The sequence below is a fragment of the Myotis davidii genome, unplaced genomic scaffold (assembly GCF_000327345.1).
Source record: "Myotis davidii unplaced genomic scaffold, ASM32734v1 scaffold134, whole genome shotgun sequence".
NCBI classification, from domain to species: domain Eukaryota; kingdom Metazoa; phylum Chordata; class Mammalia; order Chiroptera; family Vespertilionidae; genus Myotis; species Myotis davidii.
The window spans coordinates 6,050,210-6,060,711 of NW_006288853.1; the positions used below are offsets into that span (position 1 = coordinate 6,050,210).

At 40.8% G+C, this 10,502-nt stretch overlaps 1 protein-coding gene across 3 annotated transcripts in view; it reads right to left on the reverse strand.

Moving 5' to 3' along the window:
- The window catches only part of USP54 (ubiquitin specific peptidase 54), a 121,285-nt gene extending 111,184 nt beyond the window's left edge, over positions 1-10,101 (reverse strand). Inside the window, exon 1 of one of the 3 annotated variants that reach the window (XM_015562155.1) lies at positions 10,026-10,101. The gene's annotated coding sequence lies outside the window, so the exon portion shown is untranslated. Of the gene's footprint in view, positions 1-9,658; positions 9,868-9,990 lie in introns of those variants that run through there. The other 2 variants (XM_015562156.1, XM_006760981.2) reach the window with 2 other exon arrangements.
- Between the last annotated feature and the right edge of the window lie 401 nt (positions 10,102-10,502).

Sequence of the window (10,502 nt, forward strand, 5' to 3'; positions counted from 1 at the left end):
AAATATATATTTTAAAAATATTTTTATTGATTTCAGAGAGGAAGAGAGAGGGAGAGAGGTAGAAACATCAATGACAAGAGAGAATCATGGACCAGCTGCCTCTTGCATGCCCCACACTGTGGATCAAGCCCGCAACCTGGGTATGTGCCCCGATTATATGTGCCCCGACTGCTAATCATCCTGGGACCTCCTGGTTCCTAGGTCGACCACTGAGCCATGCGGGCCTAGCTTTACTGAATTTTTAGAGGGAGAGGCAGGGAGAGATAGGGAGAGAAACATCGATGTTAGAGAAACATGTATCAGTTGCCTCCTATAAGCACCCGACTGGAAATCAAACCCACAACCTGGGTATGTGCCCTGACCACGGATCAAACCAGCAACTTTTCAGTGCACAGGACAGTGTTCGACCAACTGAGCCACACCAGCCAGGGTCCATGCTAACTTTTTGTTTAATACTCCATATCAACTGATTTTGACCATTTGTAATTGAATTTTCCCAGGAATTAATATCAATTTTCACAGGTTTATCGTTTTCCAACTACTTTCCTCACTTTGTACATCAGAACATTTGCCTCTCTCTGGTTTTTATGATTTATGATTAACAACAGTGACTCTAAGATCATTAGCTAATTAATTAATTCAGCACTCTGAAATTCAATTGAGCCTTAAGACTTAAATTCATTCTTAAATGTTCAGTCTTACCATAGTGGGCTACAATTTCTAGTTTACAAGTTGCTAATTACTTTCTAGTTTGAAAACTATTGTTCTTGCTGCTAATAATAATCTACATAGTACTTTTTTTTCTCCGTAAGGTCATGATGTTATTGTCTCACATTTTTTTCTAGAAGCTTTATTATTTTAAAATTCATGTTTTAAATCCATAATCCTTCAAGAATTCTTTGTTGTATATACATAATACTTACTTTTTTAAAGAACTAATTGGTCAACTGCTTCCTGCATGCCCCACATTAGGGATTGAGCCTGCAACTCCAGCATGTGCCCTGAGCGGGAATCTAACTTCGACCTCCTGGTTCATGGGTTGACGCTCAACCCCTGATGCACACTGGCTGGGCTAAAAAACTTTATAGTTTCTAAATAGGTTAGATAAAAATTAATATACCATTATCTCATTTTATATATAAGGAAACTAAAGCACAGAGACATTAAAATTATTTGCCCAAGGTCAAAGAGCTACAATTAACCAGAATCTCCTACTGCAGTCTAGGGCTCTTTTCATAAGCCATGCAGATCTCTAATACAAAACTACTATTGCCCTAGCTCAGTGGTCGGCAAACTGCGGCTCTCGAGCCACAGGCGGCTCTTTGGCCCCTTGAGTGTGGCTCTTCCTAAGCCTTAGGAGTACCCTTATTAAGTTAATAACAATGTACCTACCTATATAGTTTAAGTTTAAAAAAATTGGCTCTCAAAAGAAATTTCAATTGTTGTACTGTTGATATTTGGCTCTGTTGACTAATGCGTGTGCTGACCACTGCCCTAGCTGGTTTGGCTCAGTGGATAGAGCTTTGGCCTGAAGACTGAAGGGTCCCGAGTTCTATTTCAGTCAAGGGCACATGCCTGGGTTGTGGCCTCAACCCTCAGTGGTGGACCTGCAGGAGGCAGTTAATCAATGATTCTCTGACATCATTGATGTTTCTATCACTCTCTTCCCTCTCCCTTCCTCTCTGAAATCAATAAAAATATATTTTTAAAAAAATTACTGAAGATTGTACATAAAATTTCTTGCTTAAAAACTGATTTTTCCAAGCCCTGGCTGATGTGGCTCAGTTGGTCAGATGTTGCCTGCACATGCAAAGTTTGCCAGTTTCTATTCCCAGTCAGGGCACATGCCTGGGTTGTGGGCTCTATTCCCGGTAGGGGGCATACAGGAGGCAGCCAATCAATGTTTCACTCTCACATTGATGTCTCTCCCTCTCCCTTCCTCTCTCTCTCTCTAAAAAAATTTAATAAAAATCTATTTTTAAGTTGATTTTTCGATTAGTGGTTGATAGGGTTTAAGAGGAGGTGAGGTACAAAAGAAATAGGTGTGGCTATAAAAGAGCAATAACATAGATCCTGTGAAGAAAATATTCTTTACCTTCACTGTATCAATGTCAATATCTTGGTTGTAATATTGCACTTCAGTTTTGCAGGACGTTACCCCTGAGGAAACTGGGAAAGGCATACATCAGATCTCTCTGATTCCATGTGAATCTAGAATTACTTCAAAATAAGTGTTTAAAAAAAATAAAATTTATATTTCTTTTTTAAACCATTCATTTAAAAGAGGCTTATTTAAAGTGAATAATTTAGGTAAGTTAATACAAAACAAAGCAAAATAGAATCATGCATAGGGCTCTGAAATTCAGCACAGTGAACTTCAAAAGTGGAATAAGTCCCATCAACCAAAGCTCAAAAAAAAGCCATAAATATCCTTGGAAATTGAAAAAGAGCCCCCGGGATTCTTTTTTTTTTATTATTGATTGCTTTTAGAGAGAGAGAGGATAGAGAGAGAGAGAGAAAGAGAAAGAAAGAGAAACATCAATTGTTGTTCTACTTATTTATACATTCATTGGTTGATTCTTTTATGTGCTCTGACCAGGGATGACACGTGCAACCTTGGCATATCGGGCAACACTCTAACCAACTGAGCTACCTGGACAGGGCAAGCCCTCAAGATTCTTATTTTCCAAAGCAGCAAAACCAAACAAGACAATATAGAAGACAAATTATTAAGTCACCTCAAAAAGAATCACTGGAATAAAGTTAGAACCACCAAAGCTTTTCCCAACCCACCACACACTTCACTGCAGTCCTCAACTGAGAGAAAGATTGCATGTGCATGTGTGTCACCTTCAACCTGATCTTCACAGTCACACATTCTGAGTCCCAAAATAGCTTCCATATTCTTGCTACTCACAAAGTACCTGAAGCTTCAACCATTTCCTGCTTCTCCCAGCTGCAGGACTTGCCATTAGGAAAACATTCACTCAGCGTCTGGAGCAGGTCTGGCTAGGATGAGCTCATTCCTTCAGACGTGCACCTGATCCTCAGGGAGGGGCTCCTCCTCCAGCAAGCAGGTTTCTGTATGTTTAAAGTGACACCCACAACCTGTGCAACCACTTGTCCAGAGCCAGACAAGTCCTTCCCTATCCACGCCTAGTGCCATAGAATCATTTCCTGCTCTAGCCCCTTCAGGCAGCCACCAAGTTCAGGCAGCAGTGGCTGCAACAGCAGCAGCAGCTGCTTCTATTATAACGTCACTAGAGAAGGATTTCATTTTCAGCTGTAATAGAGCTCAGATTCTTCACCACTACCCTGCAAACATCCCACGGTTTGTTCCAACAGGTCTTGCCCAGAGTCAGACCTTACCAGAATCAACTCCTTTTTTAGAATTTACATCTCATTTTCCTGAATGAACCAGGAACATAATGCTTCCCCATCTCTCTTACTCTGTTTGTCCTGTCTATAAGTCTCAATTAACTCAGCCAGCTAAATGTGCCGCATGTAGTTAGAGCTAACTCCTGCAAACTCAAGTTTGCCTCAGTTTCACTACTTCTAAGAAAATATTTACTCTGCCATAGTGGTCTATTTATTGGTAAAGCACATAATAATCCTAATCCAAAAGATATGCAGACTTCATTTCAAAGTGATATAATATTGGCACTAAATATATTCAATCATAAGTATCTGCATACCAAACAGTCATTCAACAAGTATTTTTGCACACCTATTATATACAACCATCTCTGATAGGGTGCTGACCTGAGTTTTAAACTAAAATAAATAAATAAAATAAAATCTGAGAAAGAGCCTTTCCCACTTTAACTTTCCACAGGACTTCTGTGGTGTTTTTACTTCTTTCATGATAAGCTTCTCCGCCAACCACCGGTTGGCGATCGCTGCTCGAAAGGTTTTCTTAAACCAGCGGTCACCAACCTTTCAGACCTCATGGACCACCAGTAGTCAATGGACCACCAGTTGGCAACCGCTGGACTAAGGAGTATAAACTAGCCAGAGAAACATCAGACTCATTAGTGGTTTTCTTTGAGGGATGGCAAGGGATTTGCAATCAAGAAGGGGAAACCTTCCCTGGCTGGTTGCTCAGTGGTTAGAGTGCTGGCCCACAGACCGAAGGGTCATGAGTCATGAATTTGATCGCTGGTCAAGGGCATGTACCATGGTTGTGAGGCAACCAATTGATGTGTCTCTTTCACATCGATGTCTCTCTCGCTCTCTCTCCCTCTCTCTCTCTCTCTTTTTCTCTCTCTCTCCTCCTCCTCACTACTCTCTCTAAAAAAAAAAAATTCAATGGAAAAAATATCCTCAGGTGAGGATTGAAAAAAAAAAAGAAGGGGAAACCTGCCTTCGCCAGGTGGCTCAGTTGGCTAGAGCATCATCCTGTGAACAAAAAGACTGTGGGTTAGCCCTAACTGGTTTGGCTCAGTGGATAGAGTGTCGGCCTGCGGACTGAAGGGTCCCAGGTTCAATCCCGGTCAAGGGCATGTAGCTTGGTTGTGGGCACATCCCCAGTGGGGGGTGTGCAGGAGGCAGCTGATCAATGTTTCTAACTCTCTATCCCTCTCCCTCCTCTCTGTAAAAAATCAATAAAATATATTAAATATAAATTTTTAAAAAGACTGTGGGTTTGATTCCCGGTCAAGGCACATACCTAGGTTTCAGGTTCAGTCCCCGGTTGGAGCAAGTACAGAAGACAACTGATGGATTTTCTCTCTCATGTTAATGTTTTTCTCTCTCTCCCTTCCTTTCTCTAAAAAAATCAAACATATCCTCAGGTGAGGATTAAAAAAAAAAGAAGGAGAAATGTAAGAGCTTTCAACTAATTTAGTAATGTTTAGTTTCCTGGATAATAAATATAAGAAAGCTTATTATTATTATTCTTTTTAAATGTCTTAAGTAATAATAAAATTTTTTAAAAAAAAGAGAGAACTGTGCATCAAAGACACAACCAACAGAGTGAGAAGGCAACTCACAGAATGGGAGAAAATATTTGTCAATAATTTGTCTGATAAGGAGTTAATATCCGGAACATATAAAGAATTCCAACAACTTACCACAACCAATTCAAAAGTGCACAAAGGGCCCTGGCCAGTTTTGCTCAATGGATAGAGCATCGGACCAGGGACTGAAAGGTTATGGGTTCAATTCCGGACAAAGGCATGTACATCTGTTGCAGACTAGATCCCCAGCCCCGGTTGGGTATGTGCAGGAGGCAACCAATTGATGTGTCTCTCTTACATCGATGTTTCTCCAAAGAAGATATACAAATGGCCAATAAGCACATGTAAAGATGCTCAGCATCACAAGTCATTAGGGAAATACAAATCAAAACCACAAAGAGATACTATCTCATATCCAACAGAAAATAACAATTGTTGATGAGGATGTGGAGAAATTGAAACACTTGTGTTCTGCTAGTGGGAATGTAAAATGGGTTAGCCACTATGGAAAATGGTATAGCAATGCCTCAAAAATTTAAAATAAGATCCAGCAATTCCACTTCTGGTTATATATCCAAAAGAATTGAAAGCAGGGTATCAAAGAGATCAGTGTACACTCGTGTTCCTAGCAGCATTATTTATAACAGCTAGAAGATGGAAGCAATCCAAGTGAATGGATAAGCAAAATGTGATGTGTGTGTGTACAGTGAAATATTATTCAGCCTTAAAAAGGAAGGAAATTATGACACATACTAAAACATGGATGAACTTGGAGGACATTATGCTAAATAAAATAAGCCATGCACAAAAGGACACTCTATGATTCCATTTATATCAGATACCTAGAATAGTCACATTCAGAGACAGACAGTAGGATGGTGGTTGCCAGGGACTCGAGGGAGAGGAGTAGGGAGCATTTTTTAATGGGTATAGAATTTCAGTTTTGCAAGATAAAAATTGTACAATGTGAATGTATTTAATATTACTGAACTGTACATTTAAAAATGGTGCCCAGCCCTAGTTGATTTGGCTCGGTGGATAGAGTGTCAGTCTGCGGACTGAAGGGTCCCAGGTTCGATTCCAGCCAAGGGCACATGCCTGGGTTGTGGGCTTTATCCCCAGTGGGGGATGTGCAGGAGGCAGCCAATCAATAATTCTCTCTCATCATTGATGTTTCTATCTCTTTCACTTTCCCTTCCTCTCTGAAATCAAAAAAGATATATATATTTTTAAAAATGGTGCCCAGCCAGTGTAGCTCAGTGATTGAGCATCAAGCTATGAACCAGAAGGTCAAGATTCGATTCCTAGTCAGGGCATATGTCCAGTTTGCGGGCTTGATCCCCAGTATAGGGCATGCAGGAGGCAACCGATGAATGATTCTCATCATTGATGTTTCTATCTCTCTCTCCCTTCCCTTCCTCTCTAAAATCAATTTAAAAATATATTTTTTAAAAATGATTAAGGTGGTAACTTTTATGTTATGTATTTTACCACAATTTAAAAAATATAGAGAACTAATCAAAACAGGTCTTGCTCAGCCTGATCAACATTCGATATTAAGTAAGAAAAACTCTAAATTCAGTTTCAAACATTCTGCTGCTTTTCTCCTCTTTGAAAAATGGAGTCAAACATTATTTGTTGAGAAAGACTCGTGCTATAGGCAATAGGCAAATTCATTACTCTGATCAGTTTCATACAAATGAAGAACCTAATATACTGGCAGCAGCTAATGTACTCCTAGAGAAGTAGAAAGTAAATATTATCACTAAGTTTTGCTGCAGGAATTTGCTGCAGGAAAAATGCTTAGCCTAAATAATAGTCCCCGAATATTAAGGATGGTAGCTTAGAAATAAAATAGCTATTATTTGTTACCTGCTTTACAAAGTTTGAAATCTGCATTAAATTGTATAAGCCCCATTCCTAAGGCTTACTCAGAAAGGGTGGAGATGAGAAAACTATAATTAAAAAACTAAGAAATAATCCTTCAAAGGAAGAAGTGTGCTTCATTGGGTTGTTGTATGGATTAAATGGGTTATTTCATGCGAAGCATTGTAACACAGTGGTTGGCACAAGGTATTGCTCATCAAAACATTAAAACTTTTCCATACAATTTTCTTATGTCTCCATATTTCCCCTTAAACCAGCATAATCTAAATTAGTTTGACTATTTTAACACAAACATGAACAATATTTGAAATAACTATATACAGTTCACAGTATTTTTAAATCACTATCATTTATTATTTAAAACAGTTGAATAAAGAAAAAATAAAACTAAAATTTGAATGCCTACTACATGATAGCTACTGTGCTAAGAATTAACATCTATTATTTCACCTAATTTGTTCCAGTAGTTGTAATCCTAATTTAATAGATAAGGGAGCTCAGGTTGAGAAATATTTAGTAATTTGCTCAACTTTCCCAATACAGTATTACATTGAAGGGCTGAGATTTTAATTCTGTCTGACTCCAAAACTCACTCTTATCACTAAAACTATCTTAAGCCCTGTGAGAGATAATTTCTCATTCTTTTGTTCAATTATTCATTCACTGACTCTTTCATTTAATCAAACAATTCAATGCTGACAGGCATACTATACTAAGTTAGTGATATAAAAATGTATAAAACAGCCACTGCCCTTCATAGCCTAGAGGGTGTATGTGTCTGAGAAGGAGAGGGAAGGATGTTGCAACTGAATAAAGAGCTCAATAATAGTAGAATAAGCAGGAAACATGGAGAGTGAATACTAGGTTGGAGAATCTGAAAAATCATTGCAGAAAAATTACCATTTCAACTGAAATTTTTAAAATATATGGTTACAACTTGATAAAAGGCATCTACACAAAAACCTTAGCTAATATTACACTTAATGGTGATATACTAAATGCATTGCCCCCCCCCCCAACCTCCCAAAGGTGAGGAACAAAGCAAGGATGTCTGCTCTCACTACTCTTATTCAACCACAATATTGGAAGTTCTAAGCACTATAATAGGCAAGAAAAAGAAATAAAAGGCATACAGATTGGAAAGGGAGAAATATAACTATCTCTATTTGCAAATGATATGTTTGTCTACATGGAAAATCCCAAGGAATCTATTTTAAAAACTCCTAGAATTAATAACAACAAGGTTGCAGGAAATGTAATATGTTTTTGATATAGCATACAGTTTAGAATTTGCTTTAATATTTTGTAATGTTCTAAATTCTTTCTTTCTTTTTAGTCTTGTCAACTACTATGTGAACTCCTCAGGGCCAAAACTTGTTTCAGGAGTCTGTGTTCATATATTGTGCTTTATTACATTGTAATTATTTGTTTCTCTGTCACTCTCCCTTCCTAGGCTCTGGACAATTTCAAGGCAAGGGAGCAAGGATTACTTGCATTGAATCCTGAAGGTTTAGTAATCAAACACAAAACAGGTCTCAATAAATGTTCGTGGAATGGATAAATGAATTAATCTCCACTCCATGCCCCGCCTTGCAATGCCTTATATACAGTACTCTACACATAAAAAGAACCCAGTAAAGCTTGTTAATGGATTCATGTAGAAATAAATCTTTTGGACCCAACCACATAAGCTTTCTCTTGCCTCAGAAAAGCACTTTAAAGTTTAGCTACTGATGCTACAAATTAAAAGTTTTAGTCTAACACATATCAAATAAGTAGGTTCAATGACTAGCCACATCGAGGCTAGCTCTAGGATTTAAAATTAATTAGAATTCATCATTCTAATTAATGAATTTGTCAACCTCAACATGGAAAAATCCAGTTACATCATCAAAAGAGAGGTTATCCCTTGCAACTTTATACCTACAAAAGATAGTGAGTAAAAATATCAGAAAGCTGTATCTGTAGATTGAAATCATCTTTGTGATTTCATTAGACTTCATTGTTTTCACTAGAAATACAAGTTAACCAGAAAAGCAGTGCAAACCTGTTTCCAGAAAACAGTTCTGGAGACTCAGAGACTAATGTTTTGCCCTCTCTATTCTCTTCACTCCCGGGAGAGTCCTTTGACAGGTATTCAAAACATGTGCAGTCTTCGAAGATAAAATCTCACCCATTTCTTAAAAGGCACATAACCTGAATACGCACACTTAGGGAACACTAGGTTTTATATCCAAGTAACTAAAACTATCCCTAGCGTTCAGCCTGGTGCTGCGGCAATAAAAGCACTGTTCCCGAGTTTTTAAATTACCTTCGCGGAAGGCTTCCGTGGCGTACTGCACATTCTTTCACCGTATCATCTAACCTGCTTTTGCACTGCATATATAATTTAATAAATGCGCCGTAAAGGATCCTACGCTTGAATGAATCTGGGAAGAAAGGTGATCTTAGCACACACCCTCTTCTTCCAACTCGGTACGCTCTAAAAGAAGAACATCTGAGTTTTTCTTTTTCTTTTTTTTCTCAAAAATCTATCTCCGGATCCTACCCCACACTTTATTTGGGAGCAGCAATCATTCATTACCCCACGCAGTCTCTCTACAGACTACATACTAGCTCTCCTCCTTTCACATCTGAGTCCGCGGGAATTTCTGTGGAAGGGGCGGGGGGACGGTGAGGTCCGGGACGCCACCATTCCCGCCAAGCCATTTTAGGACCTCGGTCCTGGCGCGTTACACACACACACACACACACACACACACGCCAGGGCAAAGCAAACCGGGCCCAACCTCTATGCTTTCCATTCAACATACCCTTCTCCGGGCTGTACCCCAGTTCTGCCCACTGATTCCTCAATGGAGTCCGGTCCCTGGGTCCAGTTCTCAGTCCCCGGAACCCTGCTACTCCCGCCACACACAAGCGTTCACGCTCTGGTCGCTGCTCCTTGAACCCTACTACACCCCGGTCCCTCCCTCTGCACTTCCCAAGGATCAGCCCTCCCTGGGTGTCCTAATGCAGACCGGCGCCCGGTCCCTGGACCCACTGGACCCGGGTCCTTCCCTAGACGTCACACTCGGATCCACTCCTCCCGTGACCCGACCTTCCTCATCGCCCCCCAGGCTCTGTCCCCCCTGCGCCCCATTACCTCCAGCCCCGCCCCCTTGAGGGTGTCGCACTCACAGCTCCTGCCGCCGCATCCTGAACCGCCGCGGCTGCTATAGCTACAGGGAGCCAAGGCAACCAGCTCTCGCGACACTTCCCGCCACGACGGCGAGAACCACCGCGGAGAGCCTCTCGCAGGAAAGTAAATGTGTCAGGCTCCGGGCCGCTGAGTAGGTCTCGCGATAGTTCCTGTAAAATGGCGGCCGCGAGGCGTTTAGGAATGGCGTGCCAGGGTCTGAAGGTGGGCGAGAGCGAGGGGAGAGCCTTGAGCTGGCGGGAAAGTCGGGGAACGATCGCAGGCAGAGGGTCTGGGCTGCGGGGCGTTAGCATAGGGAGCCCCCACCCCGGGATAGCTTTCCCCAGGCGCCTCGCACTTGGCGCAGCGTCGCCTTTAGCTGAAGTTTCCTTCTGCAGGCCGCTGAGGAGCGGGGACGAGGCGGGCAGAAACCGACCGTCCCATCCATCTCCTCGTGTCCTTCCTTCAGGCAGTTTCCA